This window comes from Camelus dromedarius, chromosome 19 (assembly GCF_036321535.1).
Source record: "Camelus dromedarius isolate mCamDro1 chromosome 19, mCamDro1.pat, whole genome shotgun sequence".
NCBI lineage: Eukaryota > Metazoa > Chordata > Mammalia > Artiodactyla > Camelidae > Camelus > Camelus dromedarius.
The window spans coordinates 4894784-4910226 of NC_087454.1; positions in this window are offsets into that span (position 1 = coordinate 4894784).

Below are 15443 nucleotides of genomic sequence, written 5' to 3' on the forward strand. Positions count from 1 at the left end.
TACTAAGAGGCGGGACTCGCGGTTAAGCCCGGGTCCCAGGGACTCTTCAGTGCACATCTTCTCCAGGCTGCCCTGCTGCTGTGAGTGGAAATCTCATGCAATAGGAAAGGGGTGGGAAAGGGACGGAGAGGGGTGAGGAGCCTCTGGGGGAGTGTTGGTTACAGCTCTTTGCTCAGGAAGCTGGTGGCAGTGTGTAGGCTGGGCTGGAGTTTATCTATTTTATCCTCACCAAAGAAAGGTGCTTTACAACTTTTCCTGGATGCCACTAGGCTGCAGTGAGCCCAGGGTTGCTGAGAATGGGGTTGGGCTTACAAAACGCTTTATCCAGTGCAGTGTCGATTACTGCGCTAAGCATGTTACAACATTAGCTCATTGAGTAATGATAACCTGAAGCTTGGTTGTCTTCAGTCCACAGAAAGCAAAACTGAGGCTTAGAGCACTTAATTCACCCATTCGAGGTTAGAGTTCATCTTCAGAGCTGTCCGTTTCCGTAACTTCGCACTGTTATATCTCTTGCTCTTTGCCTAAAAAGCCAAAAGAATATTAATTAAAAAAATGGCTACACCCATATCTGCCCCCTGGGAAGGGGTGGCTTCCTCCTGGACCAGAGTGACTGTCCCTGTCCCCCACCCACTCGGTGCCGGCTCCTTGCCTGCCATCAGCCACCTTCCCCTTTGCTTTGTCTTAGTTCACTCCTAAGGGCGTCCCCTGCCATCTTTACAGCCACCCCAAGGTACACAAATCACTTTTACAGACAGTGTCATGAGTGTGAAGAGACTAATCCATCAATGCTGACGTCCCCTGATGAAGCGTGGCTGGTCTCTGCGAGGCCCGAGAGTCTTAGTGAATTTCAATTTGCCGTGGCTCGCTGCTACTGGGGGGGCTGTGGCTGGTGAGACGCTTTGAAGTTCACCCAACATATTATTAGGGGAGGCCTGTGCCAGTTGGAAAATCTTGTTTATCTCGATTTTTTTTTTAGATGTAAGGGGAAAAGGGCGTACTGCTCAGAAATGCAGTGCACTGGTTGATGGTTTTTCCGTCATTAATCTTGAATCCCCTTCTATTTTCCCCCAGCTTGATAATTATCCTTAATATTTAGTTTTTACTACCATCTCAGAATACAGAATTCAATTAAGTTTGACGTGTTTATAGAGTGACTACTATGTGCAAAGCCTTATTCTAGGTGTTCTAAAACCAGTGCCAAGAGCCATTCACATTAGGATGGAAAGATGGCAATGACTAAGTGACTGAATGAGATTTGGACAGTTTTGCCTCCTGTACTTTTCACACAGGTGTCGGTTCTTTGCAACGACACGTGCTACAGTCCTCACATAAAACTGGAGAGGAGCCAAGGAAGGTCAGTAGCTTAAAACTATGGTGGGTCTTTGGCAATTCAGAGCACGAATTACTGCTGATACACATGGTAAAATGGATTCATCACAAGCACCTACAGTTCCATTTTATCACACTCCACTTAAAGTATACGCCGTGCAGCTTGGATATCGTGCAGTTGCTAAGGGCCCGTGGGTGAGACCATCAGTGGACAGGTGCCCTGTGGTGATGGACAGGCCCTAGAAATAATCCTTCTTTTGGCCAATCTTGGAAAGAGGCTAGGGAGATTTTAAAATTACATTGTTAATAAATGAGCCATCTTTCCCCATTCTTGCCAAGTTCCTGTTTTTGTTTTTGCTTTTTTTTTTTTTTTTTTTGGCTGGCTCTAGTGACTAGGGAGAAGCTGAAAATAGTTATTTTCTAATCCATTCTTGAAGTTTAAAAAAGCATAGCTGTTATTATCAATTTATATTAGGAGAATTAGACACAGCACCTACTGCACAGAAAATTCTGCTTAATACAATTTCCTTATCTGAAAGGAATAGGCCGAGGATTGTCTGCATCTGGCTTTGATGACTGGTCGTAGGCAGTTCTTTTTCCCACCCTAGAACTATACCAGATTGTGGGGCCTTGAATTTTTATGTTTCTCATAAAGGGCCGTGGCTCTTAAAAAATATTGGTGAGCTTTGGGTAACCACGGAATGAACTTAATCCTCTGGATAACTCTGGGATTTCCGTGTAGACCAGGATGGGACAGGCTGGTCCTGGAGTTGGTGCAAACCACCCAGCATTTTGGATCTTTTAGATCAGTGCCTGTCTGAGGTTCCTGTGTCTGCTGCAACAGTTTACCACTGACTGGGTAGCTTAAAACAACAGAAATCACTCTCACAGTTCTGGGGGCCAGAAGTCTGAAGTGGCTGTGTCCGTGGGGCCCTGCTCCCTGCAGAGGCTGTATGGAGCATCCAGTCCTTCCTCTTCTGTTCTCTGACTGTAGCCACATCACTCCGCTCTCTGCCTCCAGGGTCACGTTCTTCTTCCTCCTGATTCTGTCTCAAATCTCCCTTGGCCTTTCTCGTATAAGGACACTTGTCTTTGGAATCTGGGCCCACCTCTGTAATCCAGAATGACGTCCTCATCTTGAGACCCTTACCTTAATTGCATCTGCAAAGATCCTTTCTCCCGATACAGTAACTTTCACAGGTGCTAGGGATCAGGATGTGAATGTAACTTTTGGAGAGCCTCCATTCGACTTACTACCGTGGCTTTCAAACTGGTTTTGAACCACAGGAAGAAACACCTTTACAACGAAACCTAGCTCCGTTCTATACAGCAACAGAGTTTTACAAAACAGCACTTCCTCTGATGAGAGCGAGATGAAATCTGTTCCGTGCCATTCTACACCATCGCATTCCGTCCCCAACAAAAGCCTGGTTGCTGATCTGCTAAACTGATCTCATGACCCGTTAATGGTACTGACACCCAGGGTTCTGGATCTCAGATGATCCTGGGCTGTATCAGTGTGTCTAGGCTCTGTTGCCTGGAGGACACTAGCTTGTCTTGGATTCCTCAGGCTGCTGAACTGAATGGGCTCTGAAGGGGCAGGTGGGGAGGTTAAGGGTGTGATCAGAAGAGCACCTTATCTGATGACCACTTAATTCCATTAAATGCAAATTATCAGTATTTACTGGCATCCTTCCATGCATTGGGCATTGTGTTCGATATGAGAACCACAAAAATGAATTATCCAAACCCACCCCCCAGGCATTCCCTAAATTCTCTTCTATATTGTAGCATACAAATTGTATTAAATATGCATTCTTAACCACCAATTTCCTTGCACGGCAAATAGCTGTGTATAGTAACGTTTCTCATGTATTCTTAAATACTCCAAATGTGGTGTCCCATGAAAGCACCCAAATTCATGCTTTAGAAATTGTTTTAAGAACATTTGCAGGTGATTAGAGGAAAGCTGTTTCACAGAAGATGCTGATCTAAATTCCTCAGAAGCGCGTGGACGTCTGAAGCGCTTTGCAGGAAGGCGGACAAATGGAAAAGCAGCGACAAAAAGGACGCTGCTTCCATTTCGAGCAGGTGACGTAACGGAACTAAAATCCATGATTAAGAAAAATGAAATTGTATAAATTATCGCAGAAATGCCTGTCATCACCCGTATTAGCTGCTAAAATGCCTCCAGGGGGTTAGATTAGAAAAAGAAAATTACTTATCTGTAATTCTTATTCTCTTTAGGTAGCAATTATAATAGATATACACTCTGGGGTGTAAGTCATTGGTGTGAGAACCAGGAGTAGACTGGAAGTCAGCTCAAGAATTATCACCCTCAAGGAAGACGCACCCTGGGACGTCAAGGGCAGGATGTATATGGAATGTCATTGCCCTCAAATATCATTCCTGTCTGACCATCGGAAAGAACCGGCGAATTCAGTCCCTTGGAAGAAAAGAACGACGGAGTGGATCTATCATTATTATTATCATATATTAAATGCATGAAGGTCTAGCCCTAGGCAGAATTTGTGAATTGGGCCTCCTCATTTCCTCTCCGTGCCCCTCCACCTATTTCAGGAATCCGGTACCCACTTGCTTGCCATCTCCCTCGCTCTGCTCGTAGGCAATACCTCATTAAAGTTATTTACACTGAAGGATGTTCACAGTAGAAAAAGCCCTGAGAAGGAATAAGGAGCCACTTGGTAACCAATCTGTCCTGGGGCAGATGTCAGGGAAGCCCTGTCACCTCTTTGGGCTCCAGCATCCTTGTTTATGGAGTGTAATTTCCAGAAACACTTTCATCTCCCCGATTCTTGGTGACAAAGACAGGCTAAACCTTAGGCTAATTTTTGTTAGGCTAAAAATGTTACTGTTGAAGATGGCATTTAAACTTGAGCAGAACTGACCGAACCTGCAGCTGCAGAAACGCAGCCTAACTTGAGGCATTCGGTGAGACACAGCGGGGTGTTTGGGGCTTTGTGTCTGTTTGACCACAGCCTCTGAGATCGTGACATGTGAGCAGCTGCTGCCCCAAAACCCAAGACTGGTCCTAAATGTATCTTTTATTTTATTTTATTTTTTATTGAAGTCGAGTCAATTTACAATGTTCATTTCTGGTGTACAGCATAATATTTCAGTCATACATATACATACATAGATTCTTTTTCATCTTCTTTTTCATCATAGGTTACTACAAGATATTGAATACAGTTCCCTGTGGTATAGAGAAGAAACTTGTTTATCTATTTTATATATACTGGTTAATATTTGCAAATCTCAAACTCCCAATTTATCCCTTCCTACCCCCTTTACCCCCAGTAACTGTAAGTTTGTTTACTATGTCTGTGAGTCTGTTTCTGTTTTGTAGATAAGTTCATTAGTGTCATCATTTTCCTTTTTTTTAGGTTCCACATAAGAATGATATCATATGGTTTTTTTTCTTTCTCTTTCTGGACTACTTCATTTAGAAGGATAATCTCTAGGTCCATCCATGTTTCTGCAAATGGTATTATTTTATTCTTTTTTTATGGCTTAGTAGTATTCCGTTGTATAAATATACCACAGCTTCTTTATCCAGTCATCTGTTGATGGACATTTAGGTTGTTTCCATGCCTTGGCTGTTGTATATAGTGCTGCTGTGAATCCATGTATCTTTTTGAATTAGAGTTCCCTCCAGATATAGAGAGTGTTCTTAACTATGTAATGTTTTTGGCAGGTTGAACTGAACCAGTAGGTTTAGTAGGTTTAGACCTAGGGCTGCCAATCATAAACTGACCTGGAATGGATGCATTCGTGGAGTGTAGCTCCCTGGAAACCACCACATAAACCACCTGAGAACGAATGGGCGTGTTGTGTAGGAGACGGACCTCTTCTGTGTGGGATCTGAACTGTCCGTGCTGCTTAGACACATCATGTGTTCATCCAAGCCAGCGAGCACCTGTGTGGTGAGAAGGGCCTGGGAGCTCCGGGGATGATGGTTATTCCAGACCTCTCTCTGCCTCATCTGTGCCTCTCGATGGCTCGTGTCACTGAAAGGACTAGTAAGGCCTGACACTGAGTAGCATTTCTGACTCACGTGAGACTAGCTTGACAACCTCATCCCGCCTGTTATCTTAATCTGCGTGTTGCTTCTTTGATGGTAACTACTTTTCTTCATTTTTTTCAAGATGCATTTGACAACATGCTCCACCCACTCATTCATTCACCTACTCCCTCATCCAGTGTGGACTTATTACACACCTGCGTGTGCACGCCAGCCACTGTTCTAAGTGTGGGGGGTCCTGTCGTGAACAAAAGAGACAAAAATCCCTGTCTCCATGGGGCTTACCTGCCAGTGGGGGTGATGGACAATAAATACTAGTAGAAAATTAAATTACATTGTATGGGTGGCAGGTCATAAGCACTGCAGGGAACAAGAGAAAAGCAGAATAAGAACTTGGAGTAGCAATTCCAAGTAAAGTGCCTGAGGTCAGCTTCCATGAGCAAATGATATTTGATGAAATGCTGGAAGGAGGTGAGGAAGTGGACCACGTGGACACTGGGGAGAAGAGTCTTGTGGACAGAGGGAGTGGCCGGGGAAGGTGGCAGCTTGCATAGCCAGTCTGAGGTACAGGCATGTCCAGTGTGTCTGGAAAGGGTTCAGAAAGAGGTCAGAGGGGTGAACTGATTTTGGCTCACAGACCATTTACAGATTTAGGAAGACGTGGGGAGCCCTGGGAAGCTTTTGAACAGAAGAGTGATGTGACTGAACTTACATTTTAAAGGATTGCTCTGACTAGTGTTCATTTTTAACCGGAATTCACCCAAAAAACCTCTGAAGGGAAAGGTGATTCTGTAGGGCCTTGGCAAAGGAACACAGAGCAATCTGCCTACCTTATGGGCAGGTTTATGTAAAACCTACTCTGAAGATGGGGTGCAAAAAGTCTTCATGCAAGAAATATAAATTTGCCCTGAGCATCGTTAAAAAAAACTTAGTAAAATATAGCACACTTACACAAAAGAGTGCTCAGGTCTCAGAGGTATAACTTAGTGAATTTTAATAAAGCAAATACTCATGTAAGTACCACTTAGGTCAAGAAACTGAACAACTTCAGAAGCTCCTGTAAGTCCCTTTCCAATTACAGTCCACCCCCAATTCGCCGAAGGTCACCCCTCTCCAAACTTTCATGGAGATCGCTTCCCTGGCTTACTCTGTTCCTTCACCATCTATGTGTGGACACCTGTTAACTATATTTTAACCTATACGATTTGGTGTCTGGCTTCTATCCCTCAACTGTGTTTGTGGGATTCATCTGGACTGTCATTTGCTTTCCTTGTTACAGGATCCATTGCATGAATGTCCCTCAGCTCTTTGCTCGCTCAGCTGTTGGTGGACATTTGGGTTCTTCCCTGCTGTGATGTCCTTGGGCAGGCGTCCTGGTGACCGTGTCTAGCCGCGTCTGCCAGACACATACGCAGGACTGGAACTGATGGTTACAGGGTATCTGTATATTCGTCTTTAGTAGATTATGTCAAACTGTCCTTCAGAATGACTGTCTCAGTCCATGTTGTGCTGACAATTTCAAGGTCCCTTGGCCTTTTCCCTGCAGGGTCCACTCTGAAGACAAGGGTCGCTCAGAATCCAGGTGAAATGGCCTCCCACACACATGGCTTCCTGAGGAAAATCTGAAAAAAGAGTTAGCTTAACAGGAACCAGATGGGCTCTAGGCTTGAGTCTGCCCACCCCTTGGCCCTCCTAGTTTGGGGCAGGAAGCAATTTCCGGATGGAAGCGGATAGATTTCACACCGCACCCCTTCAGTGTGCAAAGAAAGCTGCTGGCATGTTTGTGGCTCTGCTCTCAGGTGTGCAAATGTCAGAGAGCCGGATGCTAGCGTTCAGCGGCCTGCGATCGTGCCTCCTTCAAGCTCCTGGTCTCTCTGCCTTGCTGAGCTAATTCCATGGACCATAACCCCAGAGAGTTTGGAAAGGGCACCAGATAAACCTTGCCTGCTCCAACTAACTTCAAGCTTCTCTTTGGAGCCTTCATCGCTCTCACTTAAATTGCTTCCTAGTGGAGGCCCCCATCTCTGATTTAATGCACTTTTTTTTTTTTCAATTGGAGTATAGTCAGTTACAATGTGCCAATTTCTGGTGTGCAGCATAGCATTTCAGTCATACATGTACATACATATATTCTGCCTCAGATTCTTTTTCATTATAGGTTATGCACTACTAGTCCCTTTTCTCTCCACGGTTACTCTCTCTCTCCTCTCTTCCCATCGTCTCTCCACCTCCCTCCCCCTCCAGCCCACAAACTGCCTACACCGTTTTTCACCCGATGCTTTGATGGCAACCGCTGCAAATAAAGCCAGGGAGGCGGCAGGTGCTCCAGGAGAGGGGCGAGGTCACAGAAGCTGCCCTTGGAGCCCCGGGCCCTCTGCTCTGGAAGTCAAGCAGCCTGTTTCATGCCCCGACAGCCCTTTGCTGTTGTCCTCACCTCCGGCAATGTTTTTGTTTTTACTGCCTCTCAGCTCCCCGGAATGCCGAGCTCCTTAAGGGGCTTGTATCTGTCCAACTGTGTCTAGGTTGCCTTTCTCCTGACATGGAGAGAGGAGCAGGGGAGGGAGGAAGGGGCGACACTCCAAATCCAGAGGGAGAAATGGGTTTGTAGGACCACAGCACCGAGCCGGCTTTTGTCTCAGTGATCGGTGACCCTACATCAGCCGTGGAGGTGGACCTGCTTGAAAATGTAACTTCCTGTTTTGGAGACGTTGATCCGAAATATCAAAGCTTTGAAAATTTGGGCTTCTCTTCTCTTGTGTGACTGGAGCAACGCAAGGCCTGCAGCACCAGGGCTCCCGAATCCTGGTCTTGGACGCCTGAATAAACGGAGGAGATCGAGTGGAGAAAGAAATGCACACCTAGCGAGCGCCCTTTATGTGCCAGAATTTTACCTGCTTGTCTCATTTACTCTCACACAGACGGTCCTCTGAGTGCGGGTCATTGTTCTCACCACAGATGCCATAGCGAGGGAGTTCAGAAGCCAAACGGAGCCGGTGAAGGGTGGCGTCTGGTTTCAAAGAAAACACAGCTGACCACCTGCTGTGCTAAGGAAAAGGGCTGATACCCGACTGGCTTTGGGGAAGTATAACCATTTTGTTCTAAAAGGAGCAGTTGACACACTGCGCTCTGACTGCAGTGTTATTCCACATGCCTGAGCAGGAACGGCGCCCGGAAAGAGAGAGGGTTTATATAACAAACTGAACTGATATAAAGTCTACCTTCCTTCCTTCTTTTTTCCCTCATCCTCCTTCCTCACCCCCCCCACCTTTCTTTCACTATTTTTCCTTCCTTTTCCCCCTTTTCCTCTTTTTGTCCCTCCCCCTCTCCCTGCCTCCTTTCCTTTGTATATTTCACTCCATGCTGGGATGTGATGGACAGGATACAACTCCTGCCCTTGAGGGGTTTCAGTCCTCTGAGGAGACGGCCGTGTAAGCAGGTTGCTATGACTGCTAAGGCAAGTTATGTTACAGAGGTTTATATACATTTCTGCAAGTGCAGTTGAGTGGACAAGAAATCTTGGGGAAATTAGCAGAAGATGAATAGAGGAAGTGACATTCCCATTTCACCCGGCCTCGAATGTTGCGTAAACATCTACTTCTGTTTTAGGAGAGGTGAACAAGTCTTTTACATTTGGGACACGGTAGGACCAGGATGGCTGGATTTCAAGAGTGGTGTGAGGGGTGAGGCTGGGAGGGTGGTCCTGGCATTCAACTTTCTCTTCAAGAAGGGTTTGCTGGGGAGGGTGTAGCTCAGTGGTAGAGTGTGTGCTTAGCATGCACAAGGTCCTAGGTTCGACCCCCAGTACCTCCATTAAAAATACAAACATAAATAAACAAATAAGCCTAATTCCACCTTCCCCCTCCAAAAAAAAAAAAAAACAAAGATTTTTTTAGAAGAGAAGGGCTTGGCTCACAGCGAAAAAAAAACGTGACAATGGATGCATGTATGTTCATGTATAACTGAAAAATTGTGCTCTCCACTGGAATTCGACACAACATTGTAAAATGACTATGACTCAATAAAAAATATAAAAAAAGAAAAAGAGAAGGGCTTGGCAAGATTTTGGGGGATGAAATAAAGCTTGAGCTCAGTAAAACATTCTGGGTAGAAGTTTGGAGTCATGCTCGGCCAAGATTCTCTGAGCCCCAGGGCTGTAAAATCCATACTTTAATTCTCCTCTCCTGACCCATCCATGTTTCTCCTGGGACAGTGTTACAAGTCACCCACCTCACCCAGACCTCTGAGAAAATCCCAAAGATACTTGGGAGTAACCTGTCTCAGTTTGCAGTGGATACCAGAGCATCTCTCCGTAAGCTGAGTCTACTTCCCTCGTGGAACTGCCCCTGAAGAATCGCCTGCCGTCACTGGGAGAGAATTTCTTCTGTCCTGCGGAGTTAGACGAAGACCGAGGAGGATGAGCAGAGACTGTTTATTATTCAGAACTCGGTGTAGCGAGGGAGTCAGCCACCATCAAGCGCATCTTGGCAGAGACTCAAAGGCAGGCAGAGGAGTGCGCGAGCCGGAGCGAGGAGAGGGGCTTTTAGGAGTGTCCTGACTGGAGGCCGTTGGTCCGGGGGAGCTGGGGGTAGGCTCAGCAGGAGTGAGGCATCCTACGCGATGAGGTGGGAGCGCGTATTGGACCTTCTTCTGCTTGGTCCTAAGTTGGAAGTGGGGACAAAAATTAGGGGAGCTGCTGGTTCTGAGTTCAGTCCTGACCATTTGGGGATGAGTGTTCAAGTCTGTCTTACAGACAGCAGGCCGGCTTCCGGGACTGGTTACTGTAGACGTAGATGGGCTGGCTTCCTGGGCTGATGATTGCAGCTCATTTTTCTACATGGTCTGGCCGTTGTCCACTTGCATATACTGGCTCTCAGCCCACAGACACAAAGTAAGAACTGGCTTCTGGGTTTCCAGCTGGCACCCAGAGGGGAGTCTGGTAAACACGCAAGCATGTGGGACAGAGAAGGCGCAGGAGGAGCTTCACCCGGGGCGGAACATGCAAGACCAAGGTGTGAGAGGGGCTCACAGGCCTGCCTGGGGGTCAGGGCTGGAGGGGGCTGTGCGCCAGGCTGCTGCTCCCGGGGGCTGCGTCCCAAGAGGGAGGGACACTTCCCAAGGCTCAGGATGTGGCTAGGACATCCCAGGAAGCATCCTATATGCAGCGTTGGCCTCTAGGTTCCCCTTGACCGAGACTGGTGTGGACTTCATCTCAATAAGATGCTTGGCCTCTCTCCGACGGAAGCCAGGAGCGAGATCCCTTATCATTGCAATTGGAAATAAACCATGAGAAGTGAAGAGACGTACAAGTTTTCTTATTATGTAAGTGTCAGGCGTCCAGCATCACAGTTCAACGTCTGCATACACTACAGAGCCCTCCCTCCCGCAGAGACTTGGTTTGGGGAGACGTTAGAACAGATGTGTTGCTAGGTGTAGCTCACCCCACTTTCATAGGAAAAAGGGCTTTCCTCTTCTCCACCCTCCCCCAAATTCTAGAAGGCTCGATTGGAAAGGTGAATTTTTCTTTTTCTTCCCCTTAACTAGTATCAGGTGTCCTACCCAGGTAAGCGGGTAAACTTGTCCAAGTATTTTTATAGTGGCTATAAATGGTTTTACGATACACTCCCTGTTTATGAGAAAGGCTGACTTACTGGGGGTTATGATGGCTGGTGACAGACACACAGTATGTCTCATGGAGTTTTGCTAAAATGCGTTAATCCTAGTCACAGAGCCAAGTATAAAATTTTAGTGGCTTCTGAAACTGTTGCCGCCTTCTCCAATCTAGTAGTATCATTTTACACAGAAAAACTCAACCATTGAAAACTTGAAAACATTCATGGAAGAGGAGGATGTCCAGGTTTTAAAAAGGCAAGAATGAAGATAGAATGAAATGGGACACAGTGATTAGAGGAAAGAACTACTTCTTTGGGGGGAAGATCCCTGAGAAGACTTTTTGGTTGGGATCACTTGCCCCCTTGAAAACGCACAAATGCCCCTCTTGCCACGGTCATCTAGACAGTAATGCATCCAGGTGACGCATTAGGAAGTTGTACTGACGTCTGCGATCACAGATGCTGCCAACAGATCCTCTTGGAAGTTTGCAAAACGGTGCTCAGGTGGAAGGGTTACAGCTGCTATTGCCTTCTGCTTTAAGTTAGAAGTTAGAACAAATTAGAAGATAAAATTCTGGCATCCTGAAAAATCCATTTTTAATAACTTTATATTTATGACTGTTTGTAGATTTCTCTTCTGCATATTTTCTTTCCCCAAGCCCATTTTTTATGGTCCTTTGAAGCTTAAAAAATAAACCTCCAAATGACCAACCTCATCTTTCACGTGGCATTCTGGTGATCTTTTTCTTAGCATGGCCTCAGGCTCCAGCAATGTGGCTGTGATAAAGAAGCTTGAAAGAGATTAAGGCTTTATTCAAATGCAAGGTGGGGGGACTAGGCAAGGGTGATGATTAGTTTTCCTGACCAGTAAGATCTTTCGGGGTTTGGAGATGACAAGGGGTCACTCCCCTTTCCCCTGTGGGCTCTGAACCAGCTGAGACACAGAGGTCTAATAGGGACCACCAGATCAGCTTTAATGCCAGTAAAAAGCAAGAAAGAACTTTCTGTTTCTCCTCTTTAAATTCTGTCGGCTTAATTAGCCAGTTACATGCTGAACAGCTGGGGACCTATAGGCAACCTGGCAGGTGCAGGCTGCCTTCTACCTGGGGCAGACGATGCATGAGCTATAGGCAAGTGAGGCTGAGAAAGAGAGCCCAGAAGGGGCTAAGATGCTCAGGACCGCCTCCCCAAGCTCACCGTTCAGATAAGTCTCTCCTACCTGGTTGGAGCTAGTGAAAGCTAGCTAATGTTCCCAAAAAACTTCCAGAAGGCTGGAAGCCCCAACTTTTGGGGGCTCAGCAGGAACACTTGCCAAGGGATAACACCTGACCACAGCCTGCAAGTCAGCCTGGTGGAGAGGCGGATGCGCCCATCATTCCGATCTTGCTTCTGTGGCCCGTGACTGCCGTGGTCGGTCTACCTGAGTCATAACGTTGAGGCTTGTTACGTAGATACAAATTCAGAAGGACTTTTTGGTTCTCTAAGAACAATAAATGGGGAAATTCTAAAGATCAGGGAAGAAAATTCTGATCCCTGAAGAGAATGACTTAAACAGGCATAACGTGAATATAATTTCAAGGCATTTTATTTGCAGCGCTGAGGGTGATGCGATTTCGCAAATGAAAAGACTAGCATCTATCTAGCAACGCTAACTTTATCCTGTTAGTAGCGTTAGCATTTCCATCCAAACATACCTTGCTTACCTTTCAAAAGCAGTTTTATTGAGATATGATTCACATACTACACAATTCGCCCATTTGAAGCGCAAAGGTTCAGACTTTCATTATGTTTAAGGGGTTGGGCATCCATCACCGTAGTCAATTTTAGGGCATTTTCATTTAGCCCAAGAAGGTGCCCACGCCCCTGAGCCATCACCTCCCCAATTCTCCCCGCTACCCCAGCCTTAAAGTAACCGCTAATCTACATTCTGTCACTGTAGATTGCCTTATTCTGGATATTTCGTATAAGTGGAATCCCACAACATTTGTCCTTTTGTATCTGACTTCTTTCTCTTTGCATAATGTTTTCGAGATTCATCCACGTTGTAACATGTGTCAGAATTCAATTCCTTTTTAAGGCTGAATCATATTTCGTTGCCTGTACATACCACATTGTGTTTATCCATTCATCCACCAGTGGACACTTGGGCTGTTTCTGCTTCTTGGCTGTTGTGAATAATGTCACTGTGAACCTGGGTGCCAAGTATCTATTCAAGTCCTGGCTTTCAGTTCTCTCGGGTGGATACTGGGAAGTGGTATGTATTGCTGGGCTGTGTGCAACTCCATGCTTAACCATGTGAGCACCTGCCATGCTTACTTTCTTTAAAAAGTTACATTTTTAAAATTTTTATTGAAGTATAGTTGATTTAAAATGTGTTAGTTTCTGGTGTACAGCATTGTGATTCAGTTATACATACATATATATGTTCTTTTTCATTATAAGTTATTAGAAGATATTGGATATAATTCCCTGAGCTATACAGTAGGTCCTTGTTGTTTATCTATTTTATATGCAGTAGTTTGTACCTGCTAATCCCAAACTCCTGATTTATCCCTCCCGCCCTTTCCCCTTTGGTGACCATAAGTTTGTTTTCTGTGTCTGTGAGTGTTTCTGTTTTGTAAACAAGTTCATTTGTATCGTTTTTTAGATTCCACCTATAAGTGATATCTATCGTTTGATACTTGTTTTCCTCTGTCTGACTGACTTCACCTGCTGTGTTCATCTCTAGGTCCATCCATGTTGCTCCAAATGGCTTCATTTCATTCTTTCTTTTTGTGGCTGCCATGCTTAAGTGACATATTTTTAATCTATGATTTGTAATTGTGAAAAAATGGTAAGTGGAACGATCTTTCAAGTCCCTGTTCAGCCCTCTTGCTTTTCTAGTTGGTAACGTTCACGTGCGGCTGCGGAAAGCTTCCTTATCATCTGCCCTCCTGCCGCTAACGAAAAAGAGGAGAAGATGCTGAAGTGGAATAAAGGGCAAAACAGGACAGGAAATTCCTTGCAAAATTACATCACAAACGGATAGCGTATTTTTGAGGAATACTGAAAATCCTTCAAGTCCAGGAATATTTATGAATCCTCAAGGCCTGGCTTGCTCCTCGATACCAACACACAGCGAAAGTTTTTTTTTTTTTTTCTTTTTTTTAGAGTTTTGGAACGAAGCCCCCAAGAATCCGTGGTGGAAGTTGGCCCGTGAAGCCAGTCTCCCCTCGCCTTGCCCCTTGAATCATTTATTTAAGCGGCAATAATAAAAGGTGTCAGCAATTCAGCTGTGAGCTCTGGGAGATTTCTGTGCTCATTGACCTTTAAGCGTTTGCGTCTTGACGGGTGAGCTGTTGGTAACGTTTCCTGTGAGCTATGGGCTGGCCACGGGGTCAGGCATGCTAATGATAAAATTACCATTTACCTTTTACCTCGGCAGGCCCAGTGCCTGACATTATAAATGTAGGTAGCCTTTCACCTGACTCTCTCTCTCTTTTGTTCTACCGGAGAGTGTGGGAACGAATGTGCTTTGGCGGCGGAAGACTTATGGGGAAAAAAGGACCGAATTTAGTGCATGTTTCCCCTTCAGGCTTCTTTTGGGGGATGCCTTTTCTCTCTCATTCAATCTGGATAGAATATTATCTGCTCTTAGCGGGGGAGGGGGTTGGGGGAGGGGAAGGAGGTTTCCTTTGCCATCTCCTGACGTCTTTGAAGCATGGCGCTGGCCCGTGTTCTTTCTCTAAAGCTGCAGGGATTCCTGAGGTTTTATTGGGAGCCCTGCTTTCATCTGAAACAGCCGTCCCCCTCCTGCTGACTCCAGTGGAATGGCATTTCAGTGTTGCTGGAGACCAGAGATGGTTAAGTCATTAGGGGACTTGGTGGCAATTTACAGAGATGCAGGCTTCAAGTTGGTGCAAAAGAAAAAATAAAACACAGAGGGACACCTGTGATAGAAGAGGTCGGGAGAGGCTGGTGGCAGTTTGACCTGGTCATGGAAAGTTAATGAACGGCGACGTTAATGCCAACTTCCCAGGCTCGTCACTGGCTGCTGTCGAAGCTGTATTTCTACGTATTTATTTGTTAGTCTTTGAGGTGTCCTGGGATGATCTAATTCTCCATAAATAATGCTTAGCTAAATATCCTGAAACCCTGGACTGGGCTGAAACTAAAATCAGAATGCTTAAGATAGGAGAGAAGGAGGGGACAGGGAATGAAGGAAAACTTGACTGGTCAGATTTCACCCGGAGACGCCCAGAGCAGGAAATCAGGTCACTGCGCCTGGTAAGAGAAAGGGCTTCCCGGGCCCGTGAGGGGCCCTGGAGGATGCGTGGGTCTCTCCTGCTTCCCAATCCTAGTTCCCGCCTTGGGGGAGGCGAAGGGTTTATAAGGAGCCAGGAACCCAGTGATCTCTGGCCTCTGAAAAGCTGTCCATCACTTAGATCCTCTCCCTGACACTGCGCATAGGACTTTAG